The sequence below is a fragment of the Coregonus lavaretus genome (genome assembly GCF_964263955.1).
Source record: "Coregonus lavaretus genome assembly, chromosome: 36".
NCBI classification, from domain to species: Eukaryota; Metazoa; Chordata; class Actinopteri; order Salmoniformes; family Salmonidae; genus Coregonus; species Coregonus lavaretus.
In genome coordinates, this window is record NC_140023.1 from 17487429 (window position 1) to 17511583 (window position 24155).

The 24155-nt window shown below is 44.1% G+C and overlaps 1 protein-coding gene across 1 annotated transcript in view; it reads left to right on the forward strand.

Annotated features, from left to right (window-relative positions):
• Positions 1 to 24155, forward strand: part of LOC311110710 (bone morphogenetic protein receptor type-1A-like) — a 73588-nt gene that overhangs the window by 16843 nt on the left and 32590 nt on the right. The window contains exon 2 of the mRNA XM_084153267.1: positions 564 to 705. The gene's annotated coding sequence lies outside the window, so the exon portion shown is untranslated. The remainder of the gene's footprint in view (positions 1 to 563; positions 706 to 24155) is intronic.

The following is a 24155-nucleotide window of genomic DNA, read 5'->3' on the forward strand; positions in this document are numbered from 1 at the left end:
TCAGCTCTTATATTCCTGTTGGATCTTGCCTCCGTCTCTCTGAGGTGGTGTCCTTCTGGAGACGGTGATGCTTAAGTGGCGGTAATTACACACACCGATCCGGCTCTGCTAATGACTTTTAAAGTTGGAAGATCTTAGTTGTGGGCTGCAGTAATGTGTAATGCCTTTCCCTCAGTGGAGGTCATAGTGTACTGCGGCTGGGTCCCTGGGCTCTGGGCCCCGGAGACAGTCTGTCTGCAGTGCTGTGCCGCGGCTCCTGCCCCGTCATCTGATACCTCTGTACCGCTTGGGTTGGCCAGCAACCCCCTCGGACTCCTTTACCCTGCTTTATTTGCCAATGGGGTTTTTGGGCTGAAATAAAAAGGAAATGTTTGGCTAAATCAAAGCTTTTATTTTCATCCAGACATATCAAGACTTGTGATATGCAATCCTTCCAGACCTGCCATGTTGTGTGGTTCCCATCTGTCATTGACACACTTTGGTCCATTACAAAGTACGAAGTGCAGTAAGTCCCATTTGCTTGGTGTGTGACTAACTTGAGGCTCACACTCTCTCCTGCTCAGGTCTCCATGGTGCCATGCTGGATTTCTGTCTCCAGTATCAATATGTTCTCTATCCCTATGGATCTGTATGACCCCCAGCACCAACGCTGGTCTCTCAACAAGCTTCTTCAACATGCCCCCGCACCATGGATCCCCCAGTGAGGTAAGGCACTCTGGCTGTTAGTGAATCAGAGGGATGACTTCTGCTTTGGATTATGCTTGTGATGATACAGTTGAAGTCAGAAGTTTACATACACTTAGGTTGGAGTCATTTAAAACTCGTTTTTCAACCACTCCACACATTTCTTGGTAACAAACTATAGTTTTGGCAAGTCGGTTAGGACATCTACTTTGTGCATGACACAAGTAATTTTTCTAACAATTGTTTACAGACAGATTATTTCACTTATAATTCACTGTATCACAATTCCAGTGGGTCAGAAGTTTACATACACTAAGTTGACTGTGCCTTTAAACAGCTTGGAAAATTCCAGAAAATGATGTCATGGCTTTAGAAGCTTCCGATAGGCAAATTGACATCATGTGAGTTAATTGGAGGTGTACCTGTGGATATATTTCAAGGCCTACCTTCAAACTCAGTGCCTCTTTGCTTGACATCATGGGAAAATCAAAAGAAATCAGGCAAGACCTCAGAAAAATATTTGTAGACCTCCACAAGTCTGGTTCATCCTTGGGAGCAATTTCCAAACGCCTGAAGGTACCACGTTAATCTGTACAAACAATAGTACGCAAGTATAAACACCATGGGACCACGCAGCCATCATACCGCTCAGGAAGGAGACGCGTTCTGTCTCCTAGAGATGAACGTACTTTGGTGCGAAAAGTGCAAATCAATCCCAGAACAACAGCAAAGGACCTTGTGAAGATGCTGGAGGTAACCGGTACAAAAGTATCTATATCGACATAACCTGAAAGGCCGCTCAGCAAGGAAGAAGTCACTGCTCCAAAACCGCCATAAAAAAGCCAGACTACGGTTTGCAACTGCACATGGGGACAAAGATCGTGCTTTTTGGAGAAATGTCCTCTGGTCTGATGAAACAAAAATATAACTGTTTGGCCATAATGACCATCGTTATGTTTGGAGGAAAAAGGGGGTGAGGCTTGCAAGCTGAAGAACACCATCCCAACCGTGTGGGGGTGCTTTGCTGCAGGAGGGACTGGTCCACTTCACAAAATAGATGGCATCATATGGAAGGAAACTTATCTGGATATATTGAAGCAACATCTCAAGACATCAGTCAGGAAGTTAAAGCTTGGTCGCAAATGGGTCTTCCAAATGGACAATGACCCCAAGCATACTTCCACATTTGTGGCAAAATGGCTTAAGGACAACAAAGTCAGGTATTGGAGTGGCCATCACAAATCCCTGACCTCAATCCTATAGAAAATGTGTGGGCAGAACTGAAAAAGCGTGTGTGAGCAAGGAGGCCTACAAACCTGACTCAGTTACACCAGCTCTGTCAGGAGGAATGGGCCAAAATTCACCCAACTTATTGTGGGAAGCTTGTGGAAAGCTACCAGAAACGTTTGACCCAAGTTAAACAACTTAAAGGCAATGCCACCAAATACTAATTGAGTGTATGTAAACTTCTGACCCACTGGGAATGTGATGAAAGAAATAAAAGCTGAAATAAATCATTCTCTCTACAATTATTCTGACATTTCACATTCTTAAAATAAAGTGGTGATCCTAACTGACCTAAGACAGGGAATTTTGACTAGGATTAAATGTCAAGAATTGTGAAAAACTGAGTTTAAATGTATTTGGCTAATGTGTATGTAAACTTCTGACTTCAACTGGACATGTTCAACCCCATACAGTGTGTAATTTGTGCAAGATGTGTTGTGGTCACATGCTTGGTTGGTGAATGCATCTCTGTTTGGATTCCATCTCCAAGCCTTTTTCTTTAACCTAACAAATGTTTGTTTCTCTGCGGAGGGCACTGCTGATTACCACAACCTGATTATACCCCTCCCCCCTCTGAGGTGATTAAACCCTGACCTCTCCCGGCAGACAGAGCTGGCCAATCAGGTGGTTACCCTGCTCTTAATTGCAGGCGCAGAGAGGGTCATTGGAGCTGTCTGCTGATGTGATTAATAACTGGAGGAATAAGAGCAGGAAAGGGCCTGATTGCACATGCTCCTGGAGGTTGACTCATCTGTGAGTTTTCCATGGGTGGAGTGACTCCCGCCTTTAGAAAAAATCTAGAATGTTTATTTTTTTTGGTGGGGGGGGGGTTCTCAATTTGTTATTTTATTAAGAGGTATCTCGCTGTGATTAAGTCATCATCTTAGTTCACAGTTTAAACATGTATAAAAGATGAGACAACAATGAACTGATCGGTGGCATATATGTTCTGTCTTCTGTTTTTTTGGGGGGGGTGAAAAAAAACACGCACTGAGACTGAGTTTGCGCGCTCCGCCGGCAGACCTTCACAGTCAGGGAGTCTACTCGAGCAAATTGCTACCATATGTCCACAGAGGATGTTGAACCCAATGTATTTCACGTCCTCACTTTTAAACACAACTTAAGGTGAGCTGGTGAGTTTCCCAATTTGTGCCGGTCTACTTTTGTGTCCAACTTTTGCCCCTGAATCATCACTCATAGACTGAAGAGTGGTGTGACCTTAAGAAAGCAACCGGGATCTTCTCTCCTTATAGAGGTAGTGGTTGAGGGTGACACGGGGCTAGTCTCTGGAAGAGGGGGAGGGGTCCTGTTGACAGGGATACAGTGAGGCTTGTTTTATGGGAAGCTTGCACTCCCACTGGACCGTAAATTCCAGAAGTAGCCTAACTGTGTGACTCCTGGCTTATTGACGGAAGAAGCTAGCAGTTATCCCGACAGATTAGCCAACCTTCGCTCTGTGCAGTTGTGAGCCTTTCGGCCTCGCTCCATTGTTCTGGTTTGTGTCAGCAGATTTCTAATCCAGCACAGTTCTAGATGCATAAGAAAAAAGGAGGGGGCATACAGGTAACTGCCAAAATACAGGAATCGCTTGAGGTAAATGAGGGATACAAAATATATTGAAACACACAGGTATGGGTCCTGAGTTAATTAAGCAATTAACATACCATCATGCCTAGGGTCATGTATGTATACAAATGCCCAGTTGCCCATTATTTTGGCTACCATGGCTAGAAGAAGAGATCTCAGTTACTTTGAAAGAGGGATCTCAAAGGAGCATAGGGGGGTTAAAGGATGTGTTTGTGTGTGTCTGTCACCAGATCTCAACCCAATTGAACACTTATGGGAAATTCTGGAGCGAGCGTTTCCCATCAACAAAACACCAAATGATGGTATTTATTGTGCAAGAATGGTGTCGCATCCCTCCAATAGAGTTCCAGACACTTGTAGAATCTATGCCAAGGTGCATTGAAGCTGTTCTGGCTCGTGGTGGCCCAACGCCCTATTAAGATACTTTATGTTGGTGTTTCCTTTATTTTGGCAGTTACCTGAATGTACAGCTAACACACAAAATATTTAAAACCTGGCAGCTACAGTCAAGGCTAGGTGTGTTTTTTATTTTACTTCTGTGGTCTGGTAGATAGATGAGTTACATCTTGGAATGCCAAACCAGTCTGTCAGTGTTAAGGATGAAGCCTACGTGTGGTCAGTTCAAACCACTGAACTGCTAGGCCTATACCCATTATTCCAAACGTTGTCCTAATAAAACGCGTCACTTGCCCCTCCTGCCCTCATCCTCCCAACTTCAAGGTCAGGTCGATTGACAGCCGGAGAGATGCTGTCTGCCGTACAGTAGCTACTAGCAGATCCTGTTGTCCTGACTAGGGATGTTAATCAGTTAGCCTCCCAAAATACATTTGACCGGTCATGCTTATCAGTCTATAGGTTAATTTGCATACAGTGAGGGGAAAAAAAGTATTTGATCCCCTGCTGATTTTGTACGTTTGCCCATTGACAAAGACATGATCAGTCTATAATTTTAATGATAACAGTGAGAGACAGAATAACAACAAAAAATCCAGAAAAATGCATGTCGAAAATGTTATAAATTGATTTGCATTTTAATGAGGGAAATAAGTATTTGACCCCTCTGCAAAACATGACTTAGTACTTGGTGGCAAAACCCTTGTTGGCAATCACAGAGGTCAGACGTTTCTTGTAGTTGGCCACCAGGTTTGCACACATCTCAGGCGGGATTTTGTCCCACTCCTCTTTGCAGATCTTCTCCAAGTCATTAAGGTTTCGAGGCTGATGTTTGGCAACTCAAACCTTCAGCTCCCTCCACAGATTTTCTATGGGATTAAGGTCTGGAGACTGGCTAGGCTACTCCAGGACCTTAATGTGCTTCTTCTTGAGCCACTCCTTTGTTGCCTTGGCTGTGTGTTTTGGATCATTGTCATGCTGGAATACCCATCCACGACCCATTTTCAATGCCCTGGCTGAGGGAAGGAGGTTCTCCATCGTCCCTTTGATGCGGTGAAGTTGTCCTGTCCCATTAGCGGAAAAACACCCCCAAAGCATAATGTTTGACGGTGGGGATGGTGTTCTTGGGGTCATAGGCAGCATTCCTCCTCCTCCAAACACGGCGAGTTGAGTTGATGCCAAAGAGCGAGATTAGGAGCACTCCCTTTAAGAGTGTGCTCCTAACCTCAGCTCGTTACCTGCATAAAAGACACCTGGGAGCCAGAAATCTTTCTGATTGAGAAGGGGTCAAATACTTATTTCCCTCATTAAAATGCAGATCAATTTATAACATTTTTGACATGCGTTTTTCTGGATTTTTTTGTTGTTATTCTGTCTCTCACTGTTCAAATAAACCTACCATTAAAATTATAGACTGATCATGTCTTTGTCAGTGGGCAACCGTACAAAATCAGCAGGGGATCAAATACTTTTTTCCCTCACTGTATGTTAGTGGATAATTTAAATTGGCCCCTGTGTATTTTTGTTAGTCGTCATGTATCTTCTCACACGCGCACAGAATACAGAGCCTAGTTTGAGGAGCGGAATGGCCGATTTTACCTGTCAGACAACGGGAGAGCAGCTGGTACAGGAGTGAAACATGCTTTTATAAGCACAGTCATTGCGCAACAAATAACAATTCTAAATGCAATCACGTGTTAAACTGTTTTGATGGCCAAGATTGAAAAGAGCAATTTTTTTATTTCTCAACTCGTAATTAAAGCGCGTCTCCCATTCGCCATTGGAATGCATAGGCTATAGTCAACGGTAGGCACACTTTACAATGAGGCAGTGTAATTGTTTGAAACCTGAACGATTGACTTCAATTAATGAGGAATGTCTTACCTTGCTTCAATTATTTTATGAAGACTTCCTCATGCCATTAAGGTTGCATTTCTCTCCTGTTCTATTGGTTTTCATACCAACTGTATTTTGTTGTCCAGAAAACAAAGGCACAATCTTAGTCATGGATATACAGTGCCCTCCACAATTATTGGCACCCCTGTTTAAGATGTGGTCGAGGACTTCCAAAAATTCTCCTTTTTTTTTAAACAACATAGAACCCAAATGCAAAAAAAGAGAAAAATCCAACCTTTTATTTAAGTACATTACTTTGGTGTAAAAAAAAAAAATCACACATTTAGAAAAAAAAAACTTGAAATCATGTGTCCCACAATTATTGGCACCCCTGATGTTAATACTTTGTACAACCCCCTTTTGCCAACAAGACAGCACTTAATCTCCTCCTATAACTTTTCACAAGATTGGAGAACACAGAGAGAGGGATCTTTGACCATTCTTCTTTGCACAATCTTTCTAGATCATCCAGTGTCCTGGGTCCTCTCTTATGCACTCTCCTCTTTAGCTCGCCCAACAGGTTTTCGATTGGGTTGAGGTCTGGGGACTGAGATGGCCATGGGAGGACCTTGAGTTTGTGACTGCTGAACCATTTTTGTGTAGATTTTGCCACATGTTTTGGATCATTATCCTGCTGAAAGACCCAATGACGACCCATCTTCAGCTTTCTGGCAGAGGCCATCAGGTTTTTATTTAAAATGTCCTGGTAGTTCAAAGCGTTCATAATGCCATGCACCCTAACAAGGTTCCCAGGGCCTTTGGAAGAGAAACAGGCCCACAGCATCACAGATCCTCCACCATACTTCACGGTGGGCATGAGGTGCTTTTCGGCATACTCATCTTTTGTTTTACGCCAGACCCACTTAGTGTTTGTTGCCAAAAAGATCAATCTTAGTCTCATCTGACCAAAGCACACGATCCCAGTTGAAGTCCCAGTGCCGCTTAGCAAACTCCAGACGTTTACGTTTGTGAGTGTTAGTGAGAAAAGGCTTTTTCCTTGCATGCCTCCCAAACAGCTTGTTGGCATGTAGAGAGCGTCTGATGGTTGTTTTGGAGACTTTGTGACCCCAAGATGCTTCTCTTTGATGCAATTCTGTGACAGTGAGCTTAGGACTTTTTTTTACTTCTCTTACCATCCTCCTCACTGTGCGTTGTGGCAAGATAAACTTGGGACCTCTTCCAGCCTTGTTTGTCACTGTTCCAGTTGTTTTAAACTTCTTAATGATTCCTCTGACTGTAGATACGGGCAAGTTAAGGCGAGTGGCTATTTTCTTGTAGCCATTGCCTGACTTATGAAGGTCGACACAAATCTGCCTTACTTGAATGGTGTGTTCTCTTGTCTTTGCCATGTTGACAAATGGGTAAGAGAATTAGGCCTCTGTGTCACGTCATATCTATACCCCAGGGAAACAGGAAGTCATGAATTACTAATTAAAAGTTCCTAGATACCCTGACCAACTTTAGCAACTACAGAAAAATATATTTTTAAAAAATCTATGAAAATGTTCAGCGGAATTGTTAGGGGTGCCAATAATTGTGGGACACATGATTTCAAGTTTATTTTTTTCTAAATGTGTGATTTTTTTTTTTTACCACCAATGTAATGTACTTAAATAAAAGGTTGGATTTTTCTCTTTTTTTTGCATTTGGGTTCTATGTTGTTTAAAAAAATGAGAATTTTTGGAAGTCCTCGACCACATCTTAAACAGGGGTGCCAATAATAGTGGAGGGCACTGTATATTAGCAACCCATCCTAGTTGTTGCTATTAGAGTCCCCCTCTTTCTACGTTTCTAACAGAGATTTTCATCTGTCACATATGGAACCACTTGCATTAGGAGCGCTGTTTAGAACTGTGTTTTCCCACCAATTGTATTTTGGCAAATGTTTGAAGATGAGGTTTTATTAGTTGCTTCATTAAAGCAGTTGCATATTCAATAATAGGCCATAGTCTTTTGACTGTAAGATGATAGGCTTGCTTTCATTGTCCGTTCCTTGCATGCATAGTTTTTTGTTGGTCACGTCATTTAACTGTTTGGAGAAAAAAAAATTGTGGACCGGTTAATGAGGGTTGGTTAGTCGGCAGAGAAATTGACCGAAATTTGCATCCCTAGTCCTGACAAAGCCTTATTTCATACCATCCTCTGTGAGGGAGGATCTGTCAGTGAATCCCAAACCACCCCCTCGCACCTACCAACTTGCCCGGAGGGCCCTCCGTTGTCACATGTTGCTAACGAAACTCAGAGGGTGGCTTCCAGAGAGTGGCGAGGGGATCAATAAACCCATCAACTGCGGGGGACACTCGTGACTTGAACTTTCAAATGATACAATGAGTATGAAATTCTAATGATCAAATACACACTGTTTTTTAAACCTCAGTACCTTTTTTTATTTGGGAGGTATTTCATCTGTTACATGTGTCAAGTCTCGAAATCAGACAAACAAATGCACGTGGCTCCAAACATATCGGCGTTCATGTTGGGATCGCACTTTGCTCTGAAACCTGCATCTGTGCTGGCTCGGTCAAAGTGGCTATCGAGAGACTAATTAGCCCCTACACCATCAATCATTTTCACTCACTCAGCTTTGGGACACTATAGCAAATGGCAGTGGCATGCGTGAACGTGCAAATGGAGGGGTGAGGGGAAGGATGTGATTTGGGATTCAGCCTGTGTCTCAGGGTGGATGGTTTCTCTCAGGAGGATTGCTGTTCTGGAGCGCTGCCTGGCCCCAGCTCTTATCAGCACCCTGCCTCTCCTCTCCTCCCCTCCTCTCCTCCCCTGCCTCCCCTCCCCTCCCCTCATCTCCTCCCCTGCTAGTGGAATGTGTGAGCAGGTAATGGAAAATAAACAAGCTGAAAATCTCAGCTCCTCAAAGCGCTCATGGAAATTTGAGTGATAGTGGGCACCTTGCTGGAGCAGAGCCTGTCAAAGGAAAATCAATTAAAGAATAGTGGTTTTCAATTGGCCTGCATGACATTTTTCAATTTGCCTTCTTGAAGAGGACCTCTGTTTCAACAAGGGCGCCAACACTGTTTAGATCAGAGGGTGTTCAGTAGATTTCAGGAGGTATTATCAAGATCACAGGCAACCCTAATATCATGCGAAACCATGCTGTAAACTACCCTGTACAGTGTGGTTTGATCAGAGTGTAGCCTACTCTTCCATGGGTGTCCTATGCGTGTGGACTGTGGCGTATGTGTCAGTCTTTGTGTGTGTAAGCATGCCTATTAGAGACTCCATAAGCCGTGGTTGCAGTAATTGACTGTGTCTGTGGAGGGTAACCTCAGATCCTGGGAGGCCTGGTCACAGAGTCAGGAACACTGGCTCCGTTCACAAACCTTCCACTCCAGAGAGAGGGAGGACTCTATTCAACACCAAATCTTCTCACCTCAGTGTTTCCTTGGAGTGTTATGTTTTTGTTTTAACATTACCTAGCCTCTCTTCAGAGTGAAAAATCCTCTGCATCTCCCTGTTCTTCACATTCACTGGCTGTGTGAAATGGGTAATGCCAGTTGTGCCACACCAGCAGATCACAGTTGAGGCCTCTCTCGTAGCGGACTATAGACCAGCGCTTCCCAACCGGTGTGCCACATGAGGGGCGTCCATCACGAGCAAAGTAATTTTGTATGATTTTACTTTGTCTGTGAAAACCATTAGCACGTGTCGTTCCACAAAAAGCACGAGGACACCCACCATCACAGATTGTTCTGAAATCATTTCTGTAGTTAGTGACAGATATGATTAGCGTTCCTGAAACATTATTTTGTTTAAATATAATTGGATCTGAGAAATTACGCTAATTCATTTATAGTATTCAGATAGTATTCAATAAATATAGTAATCAACATCCGCTTTGAACCAAACTTCTTCCTACCAATGAGTAAGACCTGAGGAGTCCCCCCCAAAAATGTAAAAGCCACCCACACCCCATGCCAATCCCACCTCAAGACCCAGTATACAGTATCAGTTCTCTATGTTTGACAAGTAGTATGAAGCTGTGGCGTGGAGTATTGCTTCTCCATACAATGCAGAGGATTCCCTGTGAATCTTTTTTTTTTCCCATGTTGAGAGAATTTGTCATTTGAAGCTACTTGCATTATTTACCTTAAAGTAGTGTGAAAGTGCCATATTTTGACCACTAGATGCCACTGTTGCCGCTATACTGCCACAATCTTTGATATATTTTCCTGGTCTCTTATGTTTATTAAATAGATCACAACATTTCCTTTGCAAGTTTGGGTAGAAAACCAATAGATTTGTCTGATGGAAATAAATTGTGTGGTCATCCTAGAACTGGGACAATGAACCGAAAATGATCGACCATACCGATCACTTATCGCGGGCATTTTGCTGATATCGTTCATTACGATAAGTGGCATATACTAGAGAAATGTGAAGTTTTTAAATGAAATTAGTTTGCTAATACGGCTGCTTGTTAATGGGACAATTGATGGCTACAGACATCAAACCAGTAGTAATTTAATAGATACAATGTTTTTTTTGTTGCACATTAAAGTTATAAACGTATCGTTCTATTTATCATTATCGCATCAATTCAGGCAATTTATTGCGATATGGATGTTTGTCCATATAACCCAGCTCTAGGTCATCCTCACAATTCAAGCCAGTCTTCCATGAATGCAATTCAGTTTGTCCTAATGGCAACCTAATTCTTATATTAAGACTTTTCCTACAAGCCCAAAACTTTGAAGGAGAAATTTGCTAGGGACAAAATCTGACAACCCCCCCCCCCAAAAAAAAAAAAAAACAGAAAATAATTTATATGTATGTCAAAAGTTTGGACACTTACTCATTCCAGGGTTTTTCTTTATTCTTTATTTTTTGTAGAATCAAAAATGTGTTCAACAAATCAAAATATATGTTATATTTGAGATTCTTCAAAGTAGCTACACTTTGCCTTGATGACAGCTTTGCACACTCTTGGCATTCTCTCAACCAGCTTCATGAGGTAGTCACCTGGAATGCATTTCAATTAACAGGTGTGCCTTCTTAAAATTTAATTTGTGGAATGTATTTTACTTCTTAATGCGTTTGAACCAATAAGTTGTGTTGTGACAATGTAGGGGTGGTATACAGAAGATAGCCCTATTTGGTAAAAGACCAAGTCTATATTATGGCAAGAACAGTTAAAATAAGCAAAGAGAAATTACAGTCCATCATTACTTTTAAGACATGAAGGTCAGTCCATCCAGAAAATGTAAAGAACTTAGAACGTTTCTTCAAGTGCAGTCGCAAAAACCATCAAGCGCTATGATGAACCTGGCTCTCATGAGGACCGCCACAGGAAAGAAAGACCCAGAGTTACCTCTGCTGCAGAGGATAAGTTCATTAGAGTTACCAGCCTCAGAAATTGCAGGCTAAATAAATGCTTCACAGAGTTCAAGTAACAGACACGTCTCAACATGAACTGTTCAGAGGAGACTGCGTGAATCAGGTCTTCATGGTCAAATTGCTGCAAAGAACCCACTACTAAAGGACACCAATAAGAAGAAGAGACTTGCTTGGGCCAAGAAACATGAGCAATGGATATTAGACCGGTGGAAATCTGTCCTTTTTGATCTGATGAGTCCAAATTTGAGATTTTTGGTTCCAACCGCCGTGTCTTTGTGAGACACAGAGTAGATGAACGGATGATCTCCGCGTGTGTGGTTCCCACCATGAAGTATGGAGGAGGAGGTGTGAGGGTGCTTGGCTGGTGACGTTGTCTGTGATTTATTTAGAATTCAAGGCACACTTAACCAGCATGGCTACCACAGCATACTGCAGTGCTACACCATCCCATCTGGTTTGCGCTTAGTGGGACTATAATTTGTTTTTCAACAGGACAATGACCCAACACACCTCCAGGCTGTGTAAGGGCTATTTGACCAAGGAGGAGAGTGATGGAGTGCTGCATCAGATGACCTGGCCTCCACAATCCCCTGACCTCAACCCAATTGAGATGGTTTGGGATGAGTTGGACCGCAGAGTGAAGGAAAAGCAGCCAACAAATGCTCAGCATATGTGGGAACTGGAAAAGCATTTCAGGTGAAGCTGGTTGAGAGATTGCCAAAAGTGTGCAAAGCTGTCATCAAGGCAAAGGGTGGCTACTTTGAAGAATCTAAAATCTAAAATATATTTTGATTTGTTTAACACTTTTTTTTGGTTACTACATGATGCCATATGTGTTATTTCATAGTTTTGATGTCTTCACTATTATTCTACAATGTAGAAAATAATAAAAATAAAGAAAAACCCTTGAATGAGTAGGTGTGTCCAAACTTTTGACTGGTACTGTGTGTGTGTGTGTGTATATATACACACACACACACACACACAGTGAGGGGAAAAAAGTATTTGATCCTCTGCTGATTTTGTACGTTTGCCCACTGACAAAGAAATGATCAGTCTATAATTTTAATGGTAGGTTTATTTGAACAGTGAGAGACAGAATAACAGCAAAAAAATCCAGAAAAACGTATGTCAAAAATTTTATAAATTGATTTGCATTTTAATGAGGGAAATAAGTATTTGACCCCTTCTCAATCAGAAAGATTTCTGGCTCCCATGATTTCTGGTCTTGGCCATGGTGGAGAGTTTGGAATCTGATTGATTGATTGCTTCTGTGGACAGGTGTCTTTTATACAGGTAACAAGGTGAGATTTGGAGCACTCCCTTTAAGAGTGTGCTCCTAATCTCAGCTCGTTACCTGTATAAAAGACACCTGTCCACAGAAGCAATCAATCAATCAGATTCCAAACTCTCCACCATGGCCAAGACCAAAGCGCTTTCCAAGGATGTCAAGGACAAGATTGTAGACCTACACAAGGCTGGAATGGGCTACAAGACCATCGCCAAGCAGCTTGGTGAGAAGGTGACAACAGTTGGTGCGATTATTCACAAATGGAAGAAACACAAAATAACTCCCTCGGCCTGAGGCTCCATGCAAGATCTCACCTCATGGAGTTGCAGTGATCATGAGAACGGTGAGGAATCAGCCCAGAACTACACGGGAGGATCTTGTCAATGATCTCAAGGCAGCTGGGGCCATAGTCACCAAGAAAACAATTGGTAACACACTACGCTGTGAAGGACTGAAATCCTGCAGCGCCCGCAAGGTCCCCCTGCTCAAGAAAGCACATATACAGGCCCGTCTGAAGTTTGCCAATGAACATCTGAATGATTCAGAGGAGAACTGGGTGGAAGTGTTGTGGTCAGATGAGACCAAAATCGAGCTCTTTGGCATCTACTCAACTCGCCCTGTTTGGAGGAGGAGGAATGCTGCCTATGACCCCAAGAACACCATCCCCACCGTCAAACATGGAGGTGGAAACATTATGCTTTGGGGGTGTTTTTCTGCTAAGGGGACAGGACATCTTCACCGCATCAAAGGGACGATGGACGGGGCCATGTACCGTCAAATCTTGGGTGAGAACCTCCTTCCCTCAGCCAGGGCATTGAAAATGGGTCGTGGATGGGTATTCCAGCATGACAATGACCCAAAACACATGGCCAAGGCAACAAAGGAGTGGCTCAAGAAGAAGCACATTAAGGTCCTGGAGTGGCCTAGCCAGTCTCCAGACCTTTAATCCCATAGAAAATCTGTGGAGGGAGCTGAAGGTTCGAGTTGCCAAACGTCAGCCTCGAAATCTTAATGACTTGGAGAAGATCTGCAAAGGGGAGTGGAACAAAATCCCTCCTGAGATGTTTGCAAACCTGGTGAGCAACTACAAGAAACGTCTGACCTCTGTGATTGCCAACAAGGGTTTTGCCACCAAGTACTAAGTCATGTTTTTATAGAGGGGTCAAATACTTATTTCCCTCATTAAAATGCATATCAATTCATAACATTTTTGACATGCGTTACGTTTTGTTCTGGATTTTTTTGTTGTTATTCTGTCTCTCACTGTTCAAATAAACCTACCATTCAAATTATAGACTGATCATGTCTTTGTCAGTGGGCAAACGTACAAAATCAGCAGGGGATCAAATACTTTTTTCCCTCACTGTATATATATATATATATATATATATATATATATATATATACAGTGGGGAAAATAAGTATTTAGTCAGCCACCAATTGTGCAAGTTCTCCCATTTAAAAAGATGAGAGAGGCCTGTAATTTTCATCATAGAGACACGTCTACTATGACAGACAAAATGAGATTTTTTTTCTCCAGAAAATCACATTGTAGGATTTTTTATGAATTTATTTGCAAATTATGGTGGAAAATAAGTATTTGGTCAATAACAAAAGTTTCTCAATACTTTGTTATATACCCTTTGTTGACAATGACACAGGTCAAACGTTTTCATTAAGTCTTCACAAGGTTTTCACACACTGTTGCTGGTATTTTGGCCCATTCCTCCATGCAGTGATGTTTTGGGGCTGTCGCTGGGCAACACAGACTTTCAACTCCCTCCAAAGATTTTCTATGGGGTTGAGATCTGGAGACTGGCTAGGCCACTCCAGGACCTTGAAATGCTTCTTACGAAGCCACTCCTTCGTTGCCCGGGCGGTGTGTTCGGGATCATTGTCATGCTGAAAGACCCAGCCACGTTTCATCTTCAATGCCCTTGCTGATGGAAGGAGGTTTTCACTAAAAATCTCACGATACATCGCTCCATTCATTCTTTCCTTTACACGGATCAGTCATCCTGGTCCCTTTGCAGAAAAACAGCCCCAAAGCATGATGTTTCCATCCCCATGCTTCACAGTAGGTATGGTGTTCTTTGGATGCAACTCAGCATTATTTGTCCTCCAAACACGACGAGTTGAGTTTTTACCAAAAAGTTATATTTTGGTTTCATCTGACCATATGACATTCTCCCAATCCTCTTCTGGATCATCCAAATGCACTCTAGCAAACTTCAGACGGGCCTGGACATGTACTGGCTTAAGCAGGGGGACACGTCTGGCACTGCAGGATTTGAGTCCCTGGCGACGTAGTGTGTTACTGATGGTAGGCTTTGTTACTTTGGTCCCAGCTCTCTGCAGGTCATTCACTAGGTCCCCCCGTGTGGTTCTGGGATTTTTGCTCACCGTTCTTGTGATCATTTTGACCCCACGGGGTGAGATCTTGCGTGGAGCCCCAGATCGAGGGAGATTATCAGTGGTCTTGTATGTCTTCCATTTCCTAATAATTGCTCCCACAGTTGATTTCTTCAAACCAAGCTGCTTACCTATTGCAGATTCAGTCTTCCCAGCCTGGTGCAGGTCTACAATTTTGTTTCTGGTGTCCTTTGACAGCTCTTTGGTCTTGGCCATAGTGGAGTTTGGAGTGTGGCTGTTTGAGGTTGTGGACAGGTGTTTTTTATACTGATAACAAGTTCAAACAGGTGCCATTAATACAGGTAATGAGTGGATGACAGAGGAGCCTCTTAAAGAAGAAGTTACAGGTCTGTGAGAGCCAGAAATCTTGCTTGTTTGTAGGTGACCAAATACTTATTTTCCACCATAATTTGCAAATAAATTCATAAAAAATCCTACAATGTGATTTTCTGGATTTTTTTTCCTCAATTTGTCTGTCATAGTTGACGTGTACCTATGATGAAAATTACAGGCCCTCTCATCTTTTTAAGTGGGAGAACTTGCACAATTGGTGGCTGACTAAATACTTTTTTTCCCCACTGTATATATATTAGTGCCTTACCACATTTTGTTACGTTACAGCCTTATTCTAAAATTGATTCAATTGTTTTTTTTCCCTCATCGATCTACACACAATACCCCATAATGACAAACAAAAACAGGTTTTTAGAAATGTTTGCTAATAAAAAATAAAATAAATCTGAAATCACATTTACATAAGGATTCAGACCCTTTACTCAGTACTTTATTGAAGCACCTTTGGCAGCGATTTGAGTCTTCTTGGGTATGACGCTACAAGCTTGGCACACCTGTATTTGGGGAGTTTCTCCCATTCTTCTTTGCAGATCCTCTCAAGCTCTGTCAGGTTGAATGGGGAGCGTTTCTGCACAGCTATTTTCAGTTCTCTCCAGAGATGTTCAATCGGGTTCAAGTCCGGGCTCTGGCTGGGCCACTCAAGGACATTCAGAGACTTGTCCCGAAGCCACTCCTGCGTTGTCTTGGCTGTGTGCTTAGGGTCGTTGTCCTGTTGAGCAGGTTTATTTCTGGAGCAAGGATCTCTCTGTACTTTGCTCCGTTCACCTTTGCCTCGATCCTGACTAGTCTCCCAGTCCCTGCCGCTGAACAACATCCCCACAGCATGATGCTGTCCCTGGGATTAAACACCTCCATGGACTTACTGATGATCCTGGACTTCCTGATGGGCTGCCCCCACGTGGTGATGGTAGGCAACAACACATCCGCCACGTGAACCTCAACACGTGGGCCCCTCATGGGAGCGTGCCTAGTCCCCTCCTGTACTCCCTTTTCACCCATGACTGCGTGGCTGCGCTCGACCCCAACACCATCATAAAGTTTGCAGATGACACGGCGGTAGTAGGCCTGATCACAGACGATAATGAGACAGCCTACAGGGAGGAGGTCACAGACCTGGCAGTGTGGTGCCAGGACAACAACCTCTCCCTCAACGTCAGCAAGACAAAGGAGCTGATCGTGGACTAAAGGAAACGGAGTGCCGAGTACGCCCCCATCCACATCAACAGGACTGTTGTGGGACATGTCGAGATCTTCAATTTCTCGGTGTCCACATCACTAAGGAACTATCAGCGTGACAAATGTGTTGTCACCTACCCTTACCACCTTGGGGCTGCCCGTCAGGAAGTCCAGGATCCAGTTGCCGAGGGAGGTGTTTAGTCCCAGGGCACTATGGTGTTGAACGCTGAGCTGTAGTCAATGAATAGCATTCTCACATAGGTGTTCCTTTTGTCCAGGTGGGAAAGGGCAGTGTGGAGTGCAATAGAGATTGCATCATCTGTGGATCTGTTGGGACGGTATGCCAATTGGAGTGGGTCTGGGGTTTCTGGGATAATGGTGTTGATGTGAACCATGACCATTCTTTCAAAGCATTTCATGGCTACAGACGTGAGTGCTACGGGTCTGTAGTCATTTAGGCATGTTACCTTTGTGTTTTTGGGCACAGGGACTATGGTGGTCTGCTTGAAACATGTTGGTATTACAGACTCAGTCAGGGACAGGTTGAAAATGTCAGTGAAGACACTTGCAAGTTGGTCAGCGCATGCTCGGAGTACACGTCCTGGTAATCCGTCTGGCCCTGCGGCCTTGTGAATGTTGACCTGTTTAAAGGTCTTAGTCACATCGGCTATGGAGAGCGTGATCACACAGTCATCCGGAACAGCTGATGCTCTCATGTATGTTTCAATGTTGCTTGCCTCGAAGCGAGCATAGAAGTAATTGAGCTTGTCTGGTAGGCTCGTGTCACTGGGCAGCTCACGTCTGTGCTTCCCTTTGTAGTCTGTAATAGTTTGCAAGCCCTGCCACATCCAACGAGCATCAGAGCCGGTGTAGTACGATTAAATCTTAGTCCTGTATTGACGCTTTCCCTGTTTGATAGTTAGTTGGAGGGAATAGCGGTACTTCTTATAAGCTTCCGGGTTAGAGTCCCGCTCCTTGAAAGCGGCAGCTCTACCCTTTAGCTCAGTGCAGATGTTACCTGTAATCCATGGCTTTTGGTTGGGATATGTACGTACGGTCACTGTGTTGACGACGTCATCAATGCACTTATTGATGAAGCCAGTGACTGATGATGTGTGCTCCTCAATGCCATCGGAAGAATCCCGGAACAAATTCCAATCTGTGCTAGCAAAACAGTCCTGTAGGTTAGCATCTGCGTCATCTGACCACTTCTTTATTGACCGAGTCATTGGTGCTTCCTGCTTTAGTTTTTGCTTGTAAGCAGGAATCAGGAGGGAAGAATGATGGTCAGATTTGCCAAATGGAGGGCGAGGGTGAGCTTTGTACACATCTCTGTGTGTGGAGTAAAGGTGGTCTAGAGTTGTTTTTTTTCCTCCATCTGGTTGCATATTTAACATGCTGGTAGAAATTCGGTACAACTGATATAAGTTTCCCAGCATTAAAGTCCCCGGCCACTAGGAGCGCCGCCTCTGGATGAGCGTTTTCCTGTTTGATTATGGCCTTATGCAGCTCATTGAGTGCGGTCTTAGTGCCAGCACACACATCAACACAGTCGTGGAGAGGGCACGACAACGTCTCTTCCCTCTCAGGAAGCTGAAAAGATTTGGCATCTGCCCTCAGATCCTCAAAAAGTTAAACAGTTGCACCATTGAGAGCATCTTGACTGGCTGGCTGCATCACCGCTTGGTATGGCAACTGCTTGGAATCCGGCCGCAAGTCGCTACAGAGGGTAGTGCGTACAGCCCAGTACATCGCTGGGGCAGAGCTCCCTGACATCCAGGACCTCTATACCAGGCGGTATCAGAGGAAGGCCCTAAAATTAGTCATAGACTGTTCTTTCTACTGCATGGCAAGCTGTTCCACAGGACCAAGTCTGGAACCAACAGGACCTTGAACAGCTTCTACCCAAAGCTAGAAGACTGCTAAATAGTTAGTTAAATATTTAACCAATAGTTACCAGGAATATCTGCATTGCCCCTTTTTGCAATAATCTCTTTTGACTCATCACATATGGGGGGGCAGAAAAGTGAATGAAAAGGTTTAGGTGGTAATCAGCCTTGAAATCAGTATATTTGCATTATGGTTGGCATATTATCACAAAGTACAACGGTAGTGAATTGATGTTAGCTTTAGCTGTCAGCTAGCAAGAAAAGTTAACCTACAAAGCTGGAAGCTACCGGTATCTTCTCGCATTGAAAAGTATTCTAGCTTGTACGGGCATTGTTTTGCGAATAGTAATGAACAGTTTCAACATTTCTACATGCCGTGTTGCATTATTCAAGTGTAGGGGAGCTAACATGATGCAGCCCAGACTCCCAGTGCTGCAGCCCAGGTGTTAACCATAGAAGGATGTTAACCCATGCTCAAAGTTAGCCATTGTTATATAAATGACGGTTGAAAAGTAACAGTGACCAGGCCTTGGAGATGGAAACAGAAAAGTCTGAGCCTTTTGGGTAAAACACTGGGGTAAGTCTCGGGTGGAAACTCAGCACTGAAGAGTGTGGCTCAGGGAGTCGAGTGGAAAATGAAGAAGTCAAGGATGAGGAGGGAGAGGAGAGGGTGTGGGTTGGAGGCCGCAGCTCCGTGTGGATGGGTATTCTTATGCTAATCCACTCCCGGGATGAGGCGCAAATCAGCCAAGCAAACAATGGCAGTGGAGCCAGAAAGTCTGCCCTGCAGTCTAGCAGGCCTTGAAAGGCATGTTGGTCAGGGCGCCGACACTGGGAGAGGGCTGCCTGCAGCACGGAGAGGGCTGCCTGCAAGGAGGGGCCCCAGGAGGGTCATGGATCTGGGCCAAGGCAGGGGGAGAGAGAGAGAGCACGATGGAAGGAGGGGGGTGAAAGGGAGAGATGAGACACATGACATACCACATCACTCTGACTTTAGAGGCAGCAGGGCTGCAGTGAAGAGCTCCTTCCAAGGCTGTGTGAGAGACGTAGTGAGGGTGTTCGGTTGTACTTTAATTTATACCCCTTTGTGTTGTCCATTCACCAGGCCCTTATTGCTCAAGTCTACATTATCACCCTCCACTAAAACAGCAAAGCCCAATATTAGTAGATTCATTTTTTGAGCTCGGGAGTAGTCAATCGGGCAGCTTTGTTTTTATTTAGACTGCAGCCTTCCAGAGCGGAAAACACAGCTGCGTTAAGGTTGGATATTGATGTCAGTCTTCTCTGCAGCCATCCAGAGAAGGAAGTAGCGAGGCATTAGGGGTAGATTTTGGATGTGTGGGGGGGTGTAGCAGCGTCAGTTTCTAAACCATATCTCAGTTCAAGAGTGGATTCATTAATATGCTGACCTGAACGAGAAGAATCCTGAGATTAACATTTGTAAAATAGGCCCTTTAGTTGTATACATTTTGCGAGGGTTGGACATACCAAGATCATTCCCAACTCTGGCTCTACCATACGGCCATATGCAGCTTTAAGGGATTGTTCAGTTGAAAATCGGTATGTCAGAGGAATGAGTTACCATTTCAAATTCACCTCAGGTTAGACCGATTCTAGATGTGCTAGCTCTTGTCCTGAGAATATGCACCCTGCGGTGTTCTGAAACGATGCCAATTTCTTTCATTTCCATCATTGTTATCTCTGACCTAATGGAGTGATTTTGACTCTTATCAGTTCACCTCAGTCTCCAGACGGGATTTAAAGACCTCTTTCTGAGCTTTTTCTCAGTGTTTTCCTGTCTGTAGCCGCTCCTTGGATTTCCAGCCCATTGAATTTCCCGGCATCCATTGAGTGGTGCGACCCAGAATTCCTTCCCTAGGGGGATGACCATGCATCAGTGGTTCGCTATAAGAGTGATTATTCTATACAGGTGGCACCACCGTTTCACATGACAATGCCCCCTTTCATTCTGATGGAAGAGTGAGCAGTGAGCACAGGCTGCTCTCCCAAAAATCTCTAAGACTGTGGTGACACAATTTTCCAACTGCCTATTTTTCTAGAGTTTTTGGGGTTTCATGTTCAAAATCACTTTTTTAGAAAGAAAATATATATATATATATATATATATATATATATATATATATATATATATATATGATGTTCTAAGTCCACAACAATGCTTAAACCATATCAGGAGACCCTTTTTGAGGTCTGGGAAAAATATACATGTTTTTGGGAGGGTGTAGTTGCCCTTCAATTCAGTTGCCCACCTAGCAAGAGAGCGTTCGGCTAGCGGTGTTTCTGTACTGTACAACAATGTAGGCCTACAGTGTGCATGTGATTTAGCGTCTGCTAAATGACTTAAATGTAAAATGCAGAATTTGCTAAACAAATCCCCTCCCGATTTGATTTGATACAAATCATCATGATATCATTCTGCCAGGTAAAATATAATATATGCCGTTTAGCAGACGCTTTGATCCAAAGTGACTTACAGTCATGTCAATTACGTATGAGTGGCCCCGGGAATTGAACCCATAATCCTGGCTTTGCAAGTGCCATGCTCTACTAACTGAAACATACAGGACCACTACAGGTGCATAGGGGTAGGCCTACTTTGCAGTCAACATTTAATTGGGAAGGTTTTTTGGGTTTAGAAATGTTCATTCAAACAGCGCATGATGACCGAATTGCGCATCACAAAGATTCAACTAAGTCATAGATTTCAGTAAGGCCATAGACTTTTTCAATACCTGGTTTGCATACTCCTTGTTGCCTTAGTTAGCTGGTAGATACCATAAGTTGGAACGTCTTTCCTACCGTACTGGCTACCGATGTCGTTCTTCTGTGATTTGAGAGCTGTGTGCTCCTACTGCTCCCAGATATTCCTCCGAAACTAGGCTATGTGGGCGGCTTGCATTAATATACATCGCTCAAAAAAATAAAGGGAACACTAAAATAACACATCCTAGATCTGAATGAATGAAATAATCTTATTACATACTTTTTTCTTTACATAGTTGAATGTGCTGACAACAAAATCACACAAAAATGATCAATGGAAATCAAATGTATCAACCCATGGAGGTCTGGATTTGGAGTCACACTCAAAATTAAAGTGGAAAACCACACTACAGGCTGATCCAAACGTTAATGTAATGTCCTTAAAACAAGTCAAAATGAGGCTCAGTTGTGTGTGTGGCCTCCACGTGCCTGTATGACCTCCCTACAACGCCTGGGCATGCTCCTGATGAGGTGGCGGATGGTCTCCTGTGGGATCTCCTCCCAGACCTGGACTAAAGCATCCGCCAACTCCTGGACAGTCTGTGGTGCAACGTGGCGTTGGTGGATGGAGCGAGACATGATGTCCCAGATGTGCTCAATTGGATTCAGGTCTGGGGAACAGGCGGGCCAGTCCATAGCATCAATGCCTTCCTCTTGCAGGAACTGCTGACACACTCCAGCCACATGAGGTCTAGCATTGTCTTGCATTAGGAGGAACCCATGGCCAACCGCACCAGCATATGGTCTCACAAGGGGTCTGAGGATCTCATCTCGGTACCTAATGGCAGTCAGGCTACCTCTGGCGAGCACATGGAGGGCTGTGCGGCCCCCCAAAGAAATGCCACCCCACACCATGACTGACCCACCGCCAAACCGGTCATGCTGGAGGATGTTGCAGGCAGCAGAACGTTCTCCACGGCGTCTCCAGACTCTGTCACGTGCTCAGTGTGAACCTGCTTTCATCTGTGAAGAGCACAGGGCGCCAGTGGCGAATTTGCCAATCTTGGTGTTCTCTGGCAAATGCCAAACGTCCTGCACGGTGTTGGGCTATAAGCACAAACCCCACCTGTGGACGTCGGGCCCTCATACCACCCTCATGGAGTCTGTTTCTGACCGTTTGAGCAGACACATGCACATTTGTGGCCTGCTGGAGGTCATTTTGCAGGGCTCTGGCAGTGCTCCTCCTGCTACTCCTTGCACAAAGGCGGAGGTAGCGGTCCTGCTGCTGTGTTGTTGCCCTCCTACGGCCTCCTCCACGTCTCCTGATGTACTGGCCTGTCTCCTGGTAGCGCCTCCATGCTCTGGACACTACGCTGACAGACACAGCAAACCTTCTTGCCACAGCTCGCATTGATGTGCCATTCTGGATGAGCTGCACTACCTGAGCCACTTGTGTGGGTTGTAGACTCCGTCTCATGCTACCACTAGAGTGAAAGCACCGCCAGCATTCAAAAGTGACCAAAACATCAGCCAGGAAGCATAGGAACTGAGAAGTGGTCTGTGGTCACCACCTGCAGAATCACTCCTTTATTGGGGGTGTCTTGCTAATTGCCTATAATTTCCACCTGTTGTCTATTCCATTTGCACAACAGCATGTGAAATGTATTGTCAATCAGTTTTGCTTCCTAAGTGGACAGTTTGATTTCACAGAAGTGTGATTGACTTGGAGTTACATTGTGTTGTTTCAGTGTTCCCTTTATTTTTTAGAGCAGTGTATTTCACGTGCTTTGTGTTTGTGTAGGCTACTTTGTGCATTATTTCTCTATTGTTCTACATAATTGATACAGTGTATACCTCCACTACACTACTTTGATATGCATCAATACACAATGCCCACTGAATAAAAATAAAAGTGGGTATAGAGCGTATACCTGCGTAAAGCCCCCACTCACTACACCACTGCTTTAGGGTAAGGTACATTACCTGGATGGCCACAATCAAGGTTAGAGGGTAAAATGAGTAATACCAGGTAAACATGTATGCAGTGTTAATTCTGCTTCACCACCATCAACCCAGACTCAAGTTCCCCCACCCAGACGAGAGGGGATTTATTTTGTAATGCTACACTATATATACAAAAGTATGTGGACACCCCTTCAAATCAGTGGATACGGCTATTTCAGCCACACTCGTTGTTGACAGGTGTAAAAAATTTAGCACACAGCCACGCAATCTCCATAGACACACATTGGCAGTAGAATGGCCTTACTGAAGAGCCCAGTGACTATCAACGTGGCACCGTCATAGGATGCTACCTTTCCAACAAGTCAGTTTGTCAAATTGCTGGTCAGCCGCGATGTGGTAGGCCACACAAGCTCACAGAACGGGACCACCGAGTGGTCTACAGAGTTCCAAACTGTCTCTGGAAGCAACGTCAGCACAATAACTGTTCGTCGGGAGCTTCATGAAATGGGTTTCCATGGCCGAGCAGCCGCACACAAGCGTAAGATAACCATGCGCATTGGCAAGTGTCGGCTGGAGTGGTGTAAAGCTCGCCGCCATTGGACTCTGGAGCAGTGGAAACACATTCTCTGAAGCGGTGAATCATGCTTCGCCATCTGGCAGTCTGACGGACGAATCTGGGTTTGGCGGATGCCAGGAGAACGCTACCTGCCGAATGCATAGTGCCAACTGTAAAGTTTGGTGGAGGAGAAATAATTGTCTGGGACTGTTTTTTATGGTTTGGGCTAGGCCCCTTACTTGTGGTCCTCTGTAGCTCAGCTGGTAGAGCACGGCGCTTGTAACGCCAAGGTAGTGGGTTCGATCCCCGGGACCACCCATACACAAAAAATGTATGCACGCATGACTGTAAGTCGCTTTGGATAAAAGCGTCTGCTAAATGGCATATTATTATTATTATTATTATTATTATTATTATTCCAGTGAAGGGAAATGTTAACACTACAGCATACAATGACATTCTAGACAAGTCTGTGCTTCCAACTTTGTGGCAACAGTTTGGGGAAGGCCCTTTCCTGTTTAAGCATGACAATGCCCCCATGCACAAAGCAAGGTCCATGCAGAAATGGTTTGTTGATTGGTGTGGAAGA